The sequence below is a fragment of the Lonchura striata genome, chromosome 2 (assembly GCF_050655825.1).
Source record: "Lonchura striata isolate lonStrDom1 chromosome 2, ASM5065582v1, whole genome shotgun sequence".
Classification (NCBI taxonomy): Eukaryota; Metazoa; Chordata; class Aves; order Passeriformes; family Estrildidae; genus Lonchura; species Lonchura striata.
In genome coordinates, this window is record NC_140704.1 from 153,142,089 (window position 1) to 153,157,608 (window position 15,520).

General features: G+C 45.1%; 1 long non-coding RNA gene across 1 annotated transcript; it reads left to right on the plus strand.

Annotated features, from left to right (window-relative positions):
* The first annotated feature begins 1,414 nt into the window (after positions 1-1,414).
* On the plus strand, positions 1,415-15,290 carry LOC110480155 (uncharacterized). The gene is made up of 3 exons (XR_002467061.4): positions 1,415-4,131; positions 4,697-4,788; positions 4,887-15,290. It is a non-coding gene; the product is annotated as an uncharacterized LOC110480155 (long non-coding RNA).
* The last annotated feature ends 230 nt before the right edge of the window (positions 15,291-15,520 follow it).

Here is a 15,520-nt window from a genome sequence, read left to right on the forward strand (position 1 = left end):
CTTCTCACAGCCACTGTGTTAGAGGGGGAAGCAGCAGAGAAGTGATAATTCTGGGTTGGAAAGGTTGCAGGAGGAACCACTCCTCCAGGGTAGGAAGTGAAACATGAATTCTTGAGATGTCAGTGTTGATGTTCCAGCACTCGTCCTCCTTTTCATCCACTAAATGTTCAAATGGAGCAAGTCCTCCACTGAATTTCTCAGCCACTGGAGCTTGTGTCTTGACCCTCTACACCAGATATTTCTGGACCTATGGTGATGCCATTATCACATCATATTCCTCTGGGGCTGCAACATCTCAGTGAGGTTTCCTGACTCAGACATCACATTCATGGGCATGACAAGCAACCTGGATTTCTCCAGCCAGCAACTGCTGTGTGTTGAGTACTAGTTACTTTTTCTTTCTGGGAGAGATAAAAAATGTTGAAAAATGCAAAAAACCAAAAAAACAAAACAAACAAACAAAAAAAAAAACCAAAAAAAACCCACCCCAAAACAACACACCAAAAAGCCCAACCCCAAAGCCTTTGCAATAGTTCTGATTCAAATATTATTTTTTCAATTTAGTTTTCCTCCAGTAGAGGCTAAAAATGGAGCACTTAGCTCTTCAAGAAGAGTCATTCAATAGCTAGACCAGCACTTGAAATTCACTTGAAGGTACTGACTAATTCAGCACATGAGCGAAACTGAAGTTCACTCATACGTGGTAATGCCTTTTTTTTCCCACACTCATCAAAACCTTGTTTGCCTACTTCACAGATTCCCCAGGTATTAATAGCCAGTGAAGCTTAAGAACAGAAAAAGCAAGGTCCAGAGACTCCAAGGCTACACTTGCATGTGAAAGAGATGGGGTAGGCTATGAAGGGAACTCTACCACTGCTGCAGATATCCTGGTTTCTTACAGCTGCCCTCCTACACAGCTGAGGCTCATTCCTGCTTTCTCAGGCACAGGGCATAGTCCAGGGCTCTTGTCTGGGCTGAGAACATCATTAAATCCTTTCAAGCACCACAATCTGGAATGGCATTTTAACCACATCAGGGAAGGCAAGATGGGTCTCCCAGGGCAGGGCTTCTTCACATGCGGTCCCTGCACTACTGGTGGTCCCCAGCGTGCCTGAAGATGGTCTGCAGGATGATTGCAATTAAGAAAATGAAACCATACACATTGCATTCCCATGCACACGAGCCAGCAATCAGAAAGGAGGATTAACTAAGAGTAGCAGATAAAGATTTTGAGTTTTAGGTCCTGGTGATGTTTTTTTCATTGATGTTGTCCTCAAATTTTGTGCTTTTTTTTTTTGGTGAAAGAAGCTGAATTGATCATTGGTTTAGGGAGGTTGGTGTGGGGCAGCTTGTTGCCCCACTTCATCTGGCACTGGAAACCAGGGCTTGTAGGAGTCCATGCTGCAAGAGCCCTGCTGCAGCCAACCCCACATACCTATTCAAAGCACCTTCCTTATCCTCATTACAGGACATTCTTGCATGATAAGGAGCAGTGCCTACTTTCTGTCTCACGCCCAGGGCCTCCAGACTTAGCCAGGCTTAAGGAAAGGACTATTCTTCATAACCAGCTCCACCTGGGAGTGTAGACACATCCTAAGGACATGATACTATCTGGATGGGGGGAGAGGGTGCTGCCCCAGGCATCCAGCACTGGGACTCACAGGCTGGTATGGAGACAGCAATTTGAAAAGGGTGAGGAACACAACACTCAGAAATTTCTCTGTGCTTCAGAGGAATTTCCCCTTTGGTCTTGTAAGAGTTAAAAAAACCAAAACCCACAGTGCTTCATTTCTTTTGTTTGGGGTGACTTTGCTGTTTACTTTGGGGAGGATTTTTGAATGGTGCTGCTAAAAATTGACTGAGGGAAGGGGGCTTGCCCACCTTCACCTCAATAACCAAAGTGTCTGGATTACCAACTGAACCTCAAATAAATTGACCTGACACCATTCAAACCAGTAGAGTCCCAAGGCTGTACATGGGTTAGACCTCTGGCCCCAGCCATTTGTTCTTCTGTGAGGTCCATAGGATCCCACTTGGCTGGTCCTGCATTCACCTCTCTGTAGATGATCTCAGTATTGATAAAAGCATCCTTGATGGGGGTTAGCTCAGACTACTTAGATGAAACATAAAACTTTGGTAAAAAAGCAAGCACCTGGAACAGAATCTGGCCTTTCCCAGGAAGTTTGGTTGCATTCAGTAATGAATATGGAAGAAACTCATGGTTCCTAGGATGGCCAACATAGGGGATGAATGAATCAATTTGCACTTGGGAGCATGGTGGGGGGTAACAGGGCTGTTTTTTCCTTGCAGAAGTGCTTCAGGTGATCCAACCCAGAACTGCACTATTCAGGATAAAATAGCAATTTGTCTTTAAGCTTAAATTGGAAAGAATTCTACTTTCAGTCCTCATGGGCCATGGTTTAATACTGGTGGTGGCAAAGCCTTCTGATGATTTCCTTTCCATTTCATGGAAGGTGGAGGCAGGCAAATGTTAATTGACTTTCCCAAGGTCATGTAGGAAATCAGTAGGGCAGGAGCCGGCTCATTGGAGCATCCTTTCTCTAGCATTTAACAAGAAGTGGGCCAGAGGTGCAGAGAACCAATGGGACTTGGCCAAGGTTGAAGGACCATCTCATCTCCCGAGGCCCTGACAGCAAGATTATCACTCACTTCCCATATTTGCACTGCAAAAGGTGAATGGGAAGGGGTGTGTGGGGGAAACAAGCTGATTGCTATTAATTCAGTTGAGCTTGACTGGACATGCACAAGCAATCTGGAAAAGGAAATAGCTCTAGTTCTGTCTGGTTCAGCAGAAACTCCGCCCACTGAAGCTTTCCGGCAGGAAATCAAGTTACAAACATTAAATGATCTGAGCAAATTCTCATACACTGATCCTGCCCTGGGGACAGGACACTTTTTCGAGTTGCTCATTGAGGCTGTAGTTTGAGATACCTTAACCCTTTATGCAGTGGCACTTTAAGGGCATCACAGTTTCTTGTGCTGGCCAGGGAGGAGAGATCACAAGGAAGAAAAGAATAAATGGATTTACAACTTTTGGGGGTCATTCTTCATCAATAAGGAAGCCATGAAAGCTGTCTTTATGTGGAGAAAGAAAGGGGAAGGCTAGGGAGTCATTCTTCTACTTGCTTTTCCTACTGAAAATTTGAGATCTGTTGACAATATGTTTCCTGGAACACCCTAAAGATGACCAAAAAATGTGTGGTTTCTGGCACCAGCCTGACTGTGCAAGTGAAACCTCTCGATGGAGAAAGGAATCAAATTGTACTTGGCCTGTTTCAGACCCTTTGTTTTTCATTAGAAGAAATGCCTGAGAAACAATGAGTTGTCATCATAAAAATCCACCTACTGCTTCAGCTAAGGGTTAAAATAAGTTGTAATCTGCATTTAAATTGATATGATGAATCTTAAGGACATAAACCTTGATGCTTGGTAATAGCCCTGAGATTTAAAACGAAAAAGCACAGAGAGGAGGGGAGCTTTTCACGGAATGGGAAGCAAAAAGAAGCACAGTTCATATTTTTCTCTTTATCCAATTACCGGTAATGTAGATGAATGTCTGACACTGAGGAGAAAGGGGAGGTGGAAGCTGCCTGCAGAGACAGTGAGGCTGTTTTTCACATGCTGGCTGATCTGGGGGGCTTGCAGCCCCTGAGTGCATTGCTGGAGAGTGGGAGGGTGGGGATGGCCCCTGCAAACAGTGCTTCCCTCCCGAGCCAGCCGTGTCTCAGGTTTCCTTTCTTTTTGCTCGAAGAAGCAGAGCATCTCCTGATGAAGGTCACAGCTTTGATCCCCACGGCTCGCTCTCCTGTTTATGGATGGCCATTATTAGTAACACAGGGTAGTGCATGCACTGCTCTGTGCCTGCCCTTGTCTGACTGCAACGGAGCAGGGGCAGGATAACAAAAGAAAGTATAAATAGAGCATTTTAAAAAGCCTGTTAAATGGGAAGAGACTTTTAGGGAGGAAAGAGAAAGAATGAGGCGTGTTACCATAGGAACTGCCAATAGTTTATTTAAGAAGGGCAAAGAAATAAACACCACAAAAAGATGAAGCCAAGAGGACTTGGGGATTACTGAAGGAATATGTCAGAATACAGACAGGAAGGGCCAGGTAAGAGCTGTGAGCTTCTACAAAACTGTGCTGAAAAAATTTGTCTCACTTTTCCTCTTGCAAAGTGGTCTGGAAAATGTTACTATGAAATGTGTGTTTCTAGTTAGGGAAACTGCATTTCCAGGTTTTTTGAGGGAGGTGGAGGCTGGAGAAAAGCAAGAGAACAAACGTCATGTTAGTGAAATCATCAGGAGCAAAGGGTCATGTTACCTCTGACTAATCTGAACCCACTTAGTGCAAACTCATGCTTTTGGTCACCCTGATGTTAGAGGAATAGCAGAGGATATTCTGATGTATTAATGATGGGCAATATTTTTGATGATGATGATGATGATGATGATGATGATAATGATGATGATGATGATGATGATGATGGCGATGATGATATGGTTGCTCCATCCCTGGAATTGTTCAAGGCCAAGTTTGGATGGGACCCTGAACAATCTGGTCTAGTGGAAGGTGTCCCTTGTCCATGGCAGGGGTTGGAAAGAGATGGTCCTTTTCAACCCAAACCATTATATAACTCTATGATTCCCTGTTATTTATTGTTCCTTTTCCGCCACAGGAAACCTCTCACTGGGTCAGGAGCAAGTATTGAAGAGTGAGGGTGCTTCCAGCTGTGATGGACAATGATGCTGTCTGTCTTCCTTATCCCAGGTGCTGGCTTCACTTCTCAAATGTTTACTCTGGGTTTATGTATTTGGTAGGTAAAACAGCTGATTGTAACAATTCACCTTCATTTTTCCCATGACCAGAAGATGCATTCTGCCTGAAGACCACCTTGTGCTAAATGCTGCACATTCATAGGACAGAAAGATATTTTCTGGTCTGAAGAGAACTTAACACCAGGAAAGAAGCAGCAGATAGAAGAGCAGGTGTGATGGTACTTGGAAAAAATGCAACGGGACTGTCCCACTCTTGGTTTCAGAAGCTCAAAGACCAGAAGCAACTCAAAAGTCCCTGCAGCTGAGGTCTATCTTGTTTCGTTTTCAATATTTTAGTTTCTAAATCAGTGTAAAGATTTTCTAGTTCCTGACTCGTAATTTTGAAAACATCAGGTCTGGTACTACTGGAAGAGTTCAAATGATGGAGAAGCTACAAAGAGAGAACAAGTGTCTCTGGGAGGATAGATAAGAATTGCAAAAGTTGTTATTTCTTTTAAGAACTGCACAAAAAACTTTATCAGAGAGAAAGAAACAGTTGCATAAGCCTCCTGCCTCTCTGCAGTGCAGGAAGAACACTGGAACTCCTATCCTTTTTGGCTCCTTGATACCATGTAAAGCAAATTCTGTATTTGCACAACAGGGCAGTAGAATTTCTGTTGGGTTTCTATCAAGAGGCCCCTTCCTCTTGCTGAAAAGAAGGCAGATTTTTTTTTAAAGCTGTGGAGTGTGAGCTGAAAGCCCTATTTCTCCATAGAGTAATCATTGAAGCATAGAATGATTTGAGCTGCAAGGGTTCCTAAAGATTATCTGGCTCAAACCCCTCTGCCAGGGGCAGGGACACCTTCCACTAGACTAGGTTATTCAATGCCCCATCCAACCTGGTCTTGAACACTTCAAAATCTGAAAGTTTGTTCTCAGTTTATTTCTCCAAAACCTCTTTGCTCACTGAGTGCACTGCAGCATCACCACATTACTGGTCCCCTGGATGAAGTCTGAGGCACAGCTTGAAGGGCTGATGCTTCTGTGAGCCCATTAACACAGACACGTTTGGTAGGGAATGGAAATTAATTAATCTAAAAAATGCCTTACATTACCTAACTCAGGCCAGTTTTTGTGCAAAGACAAACCTATGGGTGGCATATTTATTTTTAGGTTTTGAGCTAAATTCTCTTCATTTTCTCCCTCAAAGCAAGAGGCGAATCAGAACCCAACTGCTCCACTTTCTACATTTCCCTGACCCTATGGAGAGTTATCCCATATGCCCACCCATGCATGAGAAATTCAGGGTGAGCATTTTCGGAAGGTTTCACACAGCCTTTGATGTCTCCCAGCCTGGGAAATTTGTCCTCCTCCTGCTTCCCAGCTTGGAAGATCTCACTGTGGTATCTGCAAGAGATAACGTTCCCTTTCACAGTTTGCACTCCGGGTCAGTCTGACTGTTTGCTGTGGGACTGCAAAAGGGATATTTCCCTCCAGATATTGCTGAAGGGCCCTCTTGGAGAGGCTGGCCAGCCTGCAGAGCTGGGCAGTCCATGCCACTCCTCCCTTCTCACAGAGGTTGAGTTATGCCAGGCTTTGACCTAAGTGAAACTGCTGACGGTCACAGGGATTTGACTAATCTCCTTAGGTCGCTGTGAAATTTGTGATTCCTTTTAGGGAATAGAACATTTTTTATGATTTTCTTTTTTTTTCCCTTTGGGCTAACTTGCAATGTAAAAATAAACTGGAGCCCACGGTGGGAGATTAATTTCCTCCCGAACTCAGGAAGGGCAGTCAGTCAATGCAAGATCCTTAAGGCCCATCCCAGGAGGATGCTGGTCCTGGATTAATTCCTGGAGACAGCTGCTGTCCGACCTTGCCATAAGACTTCCTTCCCCCGTGCTCTCCTCCTGGCCCTGTCATAGCCCTGTGGGGTCTGAGTGCAGCCCCTGGGCACAGCCCAAGACATTTCCTTCCCTCCTGGCTCTGCTCTGCCTCAGAGCCCTCAACTAGTAATACTTCTGAGTGGGGCTGGGGAGCTGAAATTATAAAATCCTGATTTCTAACCATATTTGACTTATTCCTAGTGAAGGGAGAGCCCACATCTCCACAGGTATCCAATGTTCAGGGGCTTGTGAGTAATTTTGTCTCCATTGTCATGGCTCAGAGAGCTTCTTTGCAGCCTGCTCCCAGGGTAGTTGTGTCCCTTCTGTGCAGAAACTCCCATTCCTGTGGTTTTCCCATCAGACCTGCTCCCAGCATGCTCCTGAGCTTTCCAGAATTTAGGAGGGTTTGCCTCATGCCCATGATATATTTCCTACTTGATCAGCATTAGCCCCTTTCCTGGTGCTCTGATCCTTCTGGACCCAAATTACATTTAAGGTCAATTTCTTTATAAATTCCTCTTCTTCCTGAGAAAAGTTGCAGTTTGGCATTGTGCTCTTGTACCCAAACCTCTGCAGAAACCCTAGATCCTTGTGGAGGTTTGTGCATGGGTGACAAAGAAACCTCCACAAACTGCTCAATGCACATGGGGGTTGCTGCACAAAGCTTGTATTAGTCAAATAATTAAGAACTGGTTGCTCACAGAAATGCCAGAGCCTGGCTCATTTTTTTACTGTGCTCCAGGGGTTCCTGTTTCTGGACATTCCCATGAATTAAACTGAGTGAGCTGGCAGGGAGGAAACAGTCTCTGAATGTTGGCATGAAAAGCCCCACCACAAATTCAGCTGTCATTGTCCTTCTGCTTTGAAAGTTTTAAGCCCTTAAATTAGGGAAAAATGACAATACTCTGAGTGGGATTCCTTTGCTCTTATTTTGGCATATAGAGTTGAGATGTCTGGCTTTGGATGAACCAGTCACCGTTGGCTCCCTTTGTTGCCAATGCAGAAAAATAGGAAGAACCAGAGTGTGATTCAATCTACAATAGTGTCTGAGAGAGGTCAGATGAATCAGACTGTGAAGGAAGCTGAATCTGTGTGGCCAGACATAAGATTCTACATTTTAGAGGTCTAAATTTAAGTGGAATGAATTCTACTCCTCTGACTCAGGTGCTGCAATGACAAACTGGCCATGCTGAGTAATGCAGCTCTGATTTTGTGACTTACTTTCACCTCTGCCTCTTTTCCTTGCCTGTGTAAAGGTGCAGCACTGTGCTGTTGATTCATTTCTTGGTCCTCAGTGGCAGGACTGTGCCAGCTAACATCTATGTGGGCACAGGGCATGTGCTTTGTCTTCTGGGGCTGCAACCATGTGGCCTTACCTCGTGCCTCCAGGTTGGTACATATCTGTCCTCTAAGACAAGGCATCTCTGAATTAATAAAAGTGCTGAAGCATAAAGTCACAGGCAAGGTCTGAAGAGCTCAAGACTGCCACGCTGAGAGGTCAAGAACAGGCTGAGGGCTCATGGTGTCTGAGGAAGCTGGGGAGAGGGCCTGGGATAAGGGCAAGGAGGCAAATGTGGTAGGGGTGAACATGTGAAAAAGGCACAATAGAACAAGAGAAAATATTGGACTCAGGAAAAGTGGGGTTGAAAGGCAGGCTTGAGACCACCATGTAATCTACCATAACACAGGCGGTCACATCTGGGTTCCTAAAACCAAATAATGAAAGAGGTGATTTTGCTGGAGACTTTGCTGCTTGTTTCCTGATCCTTGGATCTGTGTCCAGTGGTTCACATGGTTTATTGTGCAACCAGCAGTGTTGCCTCCCTGTGAGCTGCAGCGATGGGGATTTTATTCTCACAGTGCATTGCTAGAAGTTCTTTTAACATTTTCCCTAGAATTCCCTGGCTAGGTTATCCCTAGAAATCACCAGCTGGGAAGCAGGATTAACAAGCAGTTGTGTCCTCCTTCTCTGAACCTCAAGGGCATGTCATTGATGCCACTCTGCTCCAGGGCCCTGCTTCCCTGTTGGGAATCTGTTTCTTGTTCCCTGTGATATGTGGCAATCCTCCGCATTTGAAATAGATGTGCCAGACTGCGACAGGGAAAAGTGCCTTGGGCAGGGCACATTGGAGAGAGCTGGCAGGGACCAGAGTCACAGGGTGTCTCTTGGGTGCATTTCTGCCTCTCTTGCTTCTTCTGACAGGGAGAGGAGGACATGGCTCAGGGCTGTGCTTCTCTGTCTGAGCCAAGGACATGGAGAAGCTGTGCTTGTGCCTCTGGGGATGTGTTCAGAGCAGGAACATGATGCAGACAAGAGGACAGAACCTGTCTAGGTGCTGCTACCAGATAGCACCAGCCAGGAGGGGAAGGTGGTTTTTGCAACAGGTATTAAGGGGCTCAAATTCAGATGTAACTTGTTCAGTGAAGATGGCAAGATGGATGGGGCACTTTCCCCTATCCCAGGCTGTTCCCATCCAACCGGACCTTGAAACACTTCCAGGGATGGGGCATTCACAACTTCTCTGGGCAACCTGTGCCAGGGCCTCACCACCCTCACTTTAAAGATTCTTTCCTAGTGTCTAATGTAAACCTATTCTGGTTCAAATTAAGACTACTTAAATGGTCTCTCTAGTCACTGAGTCCTCTCCTGGCTTGTGCCAGGGCTGTTTGCAGGTCCTTGAGACTCACCTGGAACTTCTTTGCCCATGGTCTGGGCCAGTCCTGCCTGGAAGCTGTAGAGTTAAGTAAATCCAGTTGTTCTCCCCAAATGCTCAGAGATAGGGCCAGCTGGGCCAGGAGGATGTTCCAGTATCTCCTGTTGTGAGGTTCTTAAAAAACCACAAGGTTTTATTCTTCCACAAAGCCTAATAGACCCTGAATATTTTAATTCATGCTAGCTGTTAGTACAGTGATAATTAAATAATGATGAATGCTCCAGAGGGAAGTGCTCAGTAGATACATGACCTTTCTGCTAGAAATTGTCCCTTCCTTTTTGCTCATAATGCTGGTGTAGCTCCAATTAACCTTTGAACTGCTGAAAAGATCCACATAATCCCAAAGAGATTTCCATGCCAATCTGGTGGAGACTTATGAGAAAGAGCAATGCCTTAAATTACAAGTTGCTTGGTATGGGAAAAACTCCTTCCCATTTCCTCATTCTTTGCAGCTTTGAGTTACTGATTGTTTGATGTAAACACATGTTGGGTGGTGCATTAGGCTGTGGTGAAGCTGGAATTTTATCCTGAAATATGTATGTGGTGATAGGATCATTATTCACCCCTACATGCCATACCTGCTCCTGTGGGCACAACTTGTTTTGTCAGTGGATGCTGAAGGTGTGGATTAGTGAAGAAGTTTGGATCCTGGAGGAATGGGTCAGCCTCCCTGAAGTGGTTTGTGGTACTCCACACCTGAAATGGACTCAATTTTCAGTGTGCTGAGATTATGAGTGCATCAAGAAGTCAAACCCTTTTACCACAGAAGGACAAAGGTTTAGAGGTCTTGGGCTCTGTGTCCAAGTGCTCTGCTGTGGGCTGGGTGATGTGTCTTTAAAAAGCACCAAGATCCTGGTCCAAATGTTCTTGTCTCACAGCAGTAAAAGTTGAGTTATTCCTGGGAGCGCCTTGCTGCCTAAGGGAGAGAAGGATCTGAACCACAGATAACCACCTCCACCTGAAAGTGTCAGCCCGTGCAGAGGAGTTCTGCTGGCAGGAGAACCCCTGATGGAGGCAGCGAGTTGAATGCAGGGATTTGGAGCCATTCATCCTGCGCTCCCATGTATTTGTGTCTCCCCTTGGTTCCCACGCCTCTGCACTTCCTTGTTTAGCCCAGGCCCGGAAGCAAAACTGCTGAAATGCAAGGAGGAAAGTTATTCTCATGGTGTTTCCAGTCCAAACAGAACCAGGAGGGAGAGAGGAAATCTCATGAGAAAACTTGACAGATTTTCAGCCCGGTCCCACTCAGAGCTGTGGAGCTTCTGGTGTTTCATCTGAGCCTCTGGGTCCGGAGCTCTCACCACATTTCCATGTGCCTGGAAGTCCCACAGCACCAGAGCAGAGTGACAGCAGTGCTGATGTCCAGGGCCCTCCTGCAATCCCATGGATCTCAGTTTTCCTCTGATCCAGCCCAGATTTAGTGAGGAGTGGTGTGTTTGCTGCTTGTTTCCACCATGGATAAGGATGGTGAGGCTGTGGGTGACCTCTGCAAGTGGGAGATTTTTCTGCTGGAAATGAAGTTTCTCCTTTCCTCACACTCAGGCAGGATATCCAAGATGGAACCAGAGACTTGGATCTGGAAAGCAAGCCCAGTGCTCTGCAATAGCGCCAGACTTCTGGGTATCTGCTCTCCTCACATTTCCCCATGTGAGATGTGTGGTCCATCAAGGGAAGAGGTGGGATGGAAGGGCAGTCCTGGAGCATCTCCTTTGAATGCAGAGTCCTAGAAATTGGCGCCAGTGCAATCTCCTGACAGTGTGGGAGAGGATATCAAGGAATAATTTGGATGTTGCGTCCAGGCACTGTCAGACATCATGCTAGGATGTGGGAAGAGCAAGAAGCACCTGTTCATCCTTGGTGCTTCCTGAAGCCAGGATAGTCAGCTCTGGACATTGCTGCTTTACCCAGTGCTACCCTAATTCCTGTCCTTGCTCACATCCTTTGGATGCCTGGTCTTGTTTGCCTTGATTCCCTTCCCAGCAGTGGTGTGTGCTGGCTAATTGCAGACTGTGCTAAATCAAAAAGTGTTTCCTGTGTATTTGACTGTAAATTTGTCACCCCTTGCTGAATGATGGTAGCAATCAGGAGCTTGCTGCATCCCCAGGTTTTGTTTTGCAGTGCAGCCAATGCAGCAGCAATTAATCCCTCAGCAAACACAGCAGAGGTGAATTCAGCACTGCTGGGGACAAAGATAATCTTAGGATAAATTATAATTGTAAAGCCATGCTCAGGGCAGGAGAGACATCTGGGACTTGCTTTACTTTTCATTTCAGAGGGAAGGCTGACTGACTGACAGAGAGCTGGCGTTAGCTGGTGTATTTGTCCTATTTACATTGGACCATTTCCATCTTCTGGCAAGGAGGGACTGGCTTTGTGATGAATTTTATCTCACACAAGAAAGATGAACAGTCTGAAGATGGTTTCAGCTGAGCAGTGAGAGAAATGCAAACTCTGATTCTTCCCTGTTGTATCTGTGATCAACTTGCCCCAAAATGATAGAGAATCCCTATCCCCAATAGCAAGGATTCATGCTTGCTACCTTGAGGATGCCTAAAGACCCCCAGGAGTGATGTTATGCCATTTCCTTGGTTGTATAAGGACCCCAGGGAGCAGCTTTTAATGGAGGTGCTTCAGTCAAATGTGTTTTAAAGTCCCCTGAGGCCACCTTAGCACAGGTCTCAGTCACATCATCAGGTACGAACAAGCTTCTACACAAAAACCCTTTGGGATGCTGCTGGGGGAGAAAATTCTTCATTGAATGTGGACTTTCTCCTTGCTTCTTAGCCCAGCCTTCATGGGAATATTTTCCTTCCCAGCAGGACAGGGGTATGGGCTTGGCTGGGAGCACTGAAGAAATCCTGGGTTCTCATTTCTCCAACGAGGTGAACGCAAGTTGTTTCAATGTGCGAATCCATTTCACAGGTGTTCCTTGGAACAGATAAACATCACCAGCATTTTTTTAACCCACGGATGGAAACATTTAGTCTCCACAATGTTATGAACCAGAGCCAAAGCTCTGCAGACCTGTGGTGAAGCTGGTGATGTGTACTTAAAGTGTTATTTTAGGATCAAATGGACTAATATTAGGAATGGCACCCAAACAGTCACTGAAGGCACTGGGAATGTTTAGCAGATATGTTTTGGAGGGCCTTTTCTCCCCTTAGTGACCCATAAAGGGCTGTTTCATGCTGAGGATCAGGGATGATGAGGCAGAGCAATACTGGATGTTCAGTACCTGTACAGTAAAGTGGGAGAGTCAACAGAGTAGGAAACACATATCTTACAAAACATAAGTGAAGGACAGGTAATTAAATGGCCATTTTACAAACACATGACAGGTAATTAAGGAAATTAATATCAGCCATTAGGGACTGGTCAAGAGAAAACTTTTGGATCAATCAAATTCCATTTGCAGGAGCTGTTTTGGAGAGATGCAGTAGCTGCCTCGGCTCCAGCAGGGCTTTCATCAGTAATCTTCTAAAACAGCTGAAGCACAACTCAGATGCTTTTTAACAGGACTTCTGAGAGGGATGGTGGTAGTGAACATGGGTCTGCAGGGTGGGTGGATGAACCCAGAGGAGGATTATTCAATCTGCTGGACATGCAGAGTCAGGAAGATCTGAGAACAGCACTGTAGCATGAGATTGGGAAGAAGGGGGACCCTCATTTTGTGGAATAATGGCCTTTCCAAAGTAGAGTGAGATTCAGTTGGGAGGCACGTGGGGTGGAATAAAGCAGGAGCAACATTCAGCTGCACAAAGACAGGATGGGGAGCAACCAGTTTGGGCAATGGGTTAGAGGCACTGTGAGTCAGGAAATCCACCCTCTGGAGAGAGTAAAGAGCGTACTGGGAGGTGTAAACAAGCATATCACTTAGTAGTAAACTCAGAGTTTACTTCTTAGAAGTAGGGCAAGGCTTTTCTGGATCTAAGTCTATAATAGGGTGATAGAAAGATCTCATAAATTTGTCTTAGGAGGAAAGGTTTAAAGAACTGGGGTTTTTAGCTGAACAGGAGAAGAAGCTGGGTCATTGTGATGGTTTTTGTGATGTAAAAAGGCTGCTGTAAACCAAAAAGAAATGTCAATACTGTCTGTTGAATTTCTATTAAAAATGTATGCTGAATTCTCCTGAGTTTAAATATAGCTCAGCTAACAGAAAAGGACATTCTTCTGGGAACTAGGATCACATACACTTAATTAATGATAATGAACACTGCACAAAGATTTTGACTGCAAGGTATTTCAGCAACACTTAATCCAGTCTGGACATCTGTAATTTGATAAAGTGATTGCCAAACAGGGGTGGAGGGAAGGACTAATTATATAGACTACAATAACTTCTCTTCCCGACTATGTTCAATATGAAATTCACTGTGAGATGAAACCTCTTGGAAACTTTGCTCTTTTCTTTTATTAAATCTGTCTCTTTAGTGGCCTTTAAACAAGAACTATATTATTCATTTTTAAATAGCATGTCCAATAAATGAACTTGTATTTTTCTTCAGGTCTTAAATTCAGTCTGTTATGAATTAATTTGCAGTTCTGACTGGCTTGAACAATATGAGGCAATGTTTTGGTAGGTAGTTTGTTTTTCTGTCTGTCTGTACCCCTGCAGATGTCAATAGATAAATCAGGGTGTGGAGTGTCTGTCCTCATTAAACAAGTGAAATGGTGAGGACAGGGCTGTGCTGAGTACTCTGGGGAATGGTGGGTAAAGCTTCTCTGTAGATACCTATCATAGAATCCCAGAATAGTTTGGGTTAGAAGGCTCATTAAAAATCATCTCATTCCAACCCCCTCCCATGGGCAGGGACACGTTCCACTACCCCAGGTTGCTCCAAGCCCCATCCATTCTGGCCTTGAACACTTCCTGGGATAGAGCAGCCACAGCTTCTCTGGGCAAACCTGTTCCAGTGTTTCACCATCCTCACAGTAAAGAATTTCTTCCCAATATCTAATCTAAACCTACCCACCTTCAAGTAAACCCATTATAAGTGCCAGGTCTTCCCCAAGGATGCAGCCAAAGCCACCAGGAGTGTGAGATCGTGTGAGATGAAGAAACATCCTTGACTGCTGTAAGGCTGTGGTCCATAATGAAATGAAAAGGAATGTAAAACATGTACTGAATTGTGGACCTGCTGCCCAAATCCTGCTCAGCTGGTGTCAGCAGAGGAGGTGGTGCCCAGTCTCAAGAGGTCATTGTCATTCTAGGATGTATTTGTAGGGGCCTTCTGATCAAGGAGGAGCATCTTCAAGCTGTTGCCCAAACCTCTGATAGCCTCACTGGACAAGGGGAATGTCACAGCTGTGAGTGGCAGAGGCAGCAGATTCGTAAAATCGTAGAATGGTTTGGGCCGGAAGGGATTGTTATAAATAAATTAATTTTAGTGGGCGGGGTTAATAATAGTTAATTGTTTTAAATGAATTGTTAGTGTAATGAATTGTTGTACTGTAATGAATGAATTGTTAGTGTAATGAGTTGTGGTGCTGTAATGAATTGTTGTAATTAATATAATAAGTTATGAAGTTATATGTAGTGTTAGTTCTGTGTGTAGCTGTCAATCCAGGGAAGGGTGAAGGGTTGTGTCAATGAGTGATGTCACCAGCTCCACCTGTGACTGGGAGAACCAACCAGCCCATGGTGCCTCGAGTTTCCAGAATGATTGGTCAGGAATGCACCACGCTATGGACCAATCAGGGACCAAAAAAAGAACCAATCATCCACCGGATCAAGAATGCACCAATCCTGCCCCAGTAAGAAACTTTAAAAACCCCTGGGTGCCAAGCATCCAGGTCTTTCCAGTGGTCTGTCTATCCCTGGAAGCATTCTGTGCTGTGGCTTGTCATTGAGGGCTTATCCTGAGGCCCTGTCTTCAGTTGTTTTGGTTGTAATAAACAGTCTTGAGATTTTCAAACTGGCTTACCTCAAATCTGCCTGTTCATATCAGGACCATTCAAAATCATGTGGTTCAAGCTCTCATGCCATGGGAAGGAATACTTTCCTCTAGATTTTTTGTATGCTTGGACAGCTCTGCTGCCAGCCCTTCAGGGAGAAGCCAGGAGAACTCCACAAGGTAGCATTCCTTGGGTGGGTGAAAAGGGTGCAGCAGATGAATCCTGTTTAGAAATCATAAGAAAACTTTAA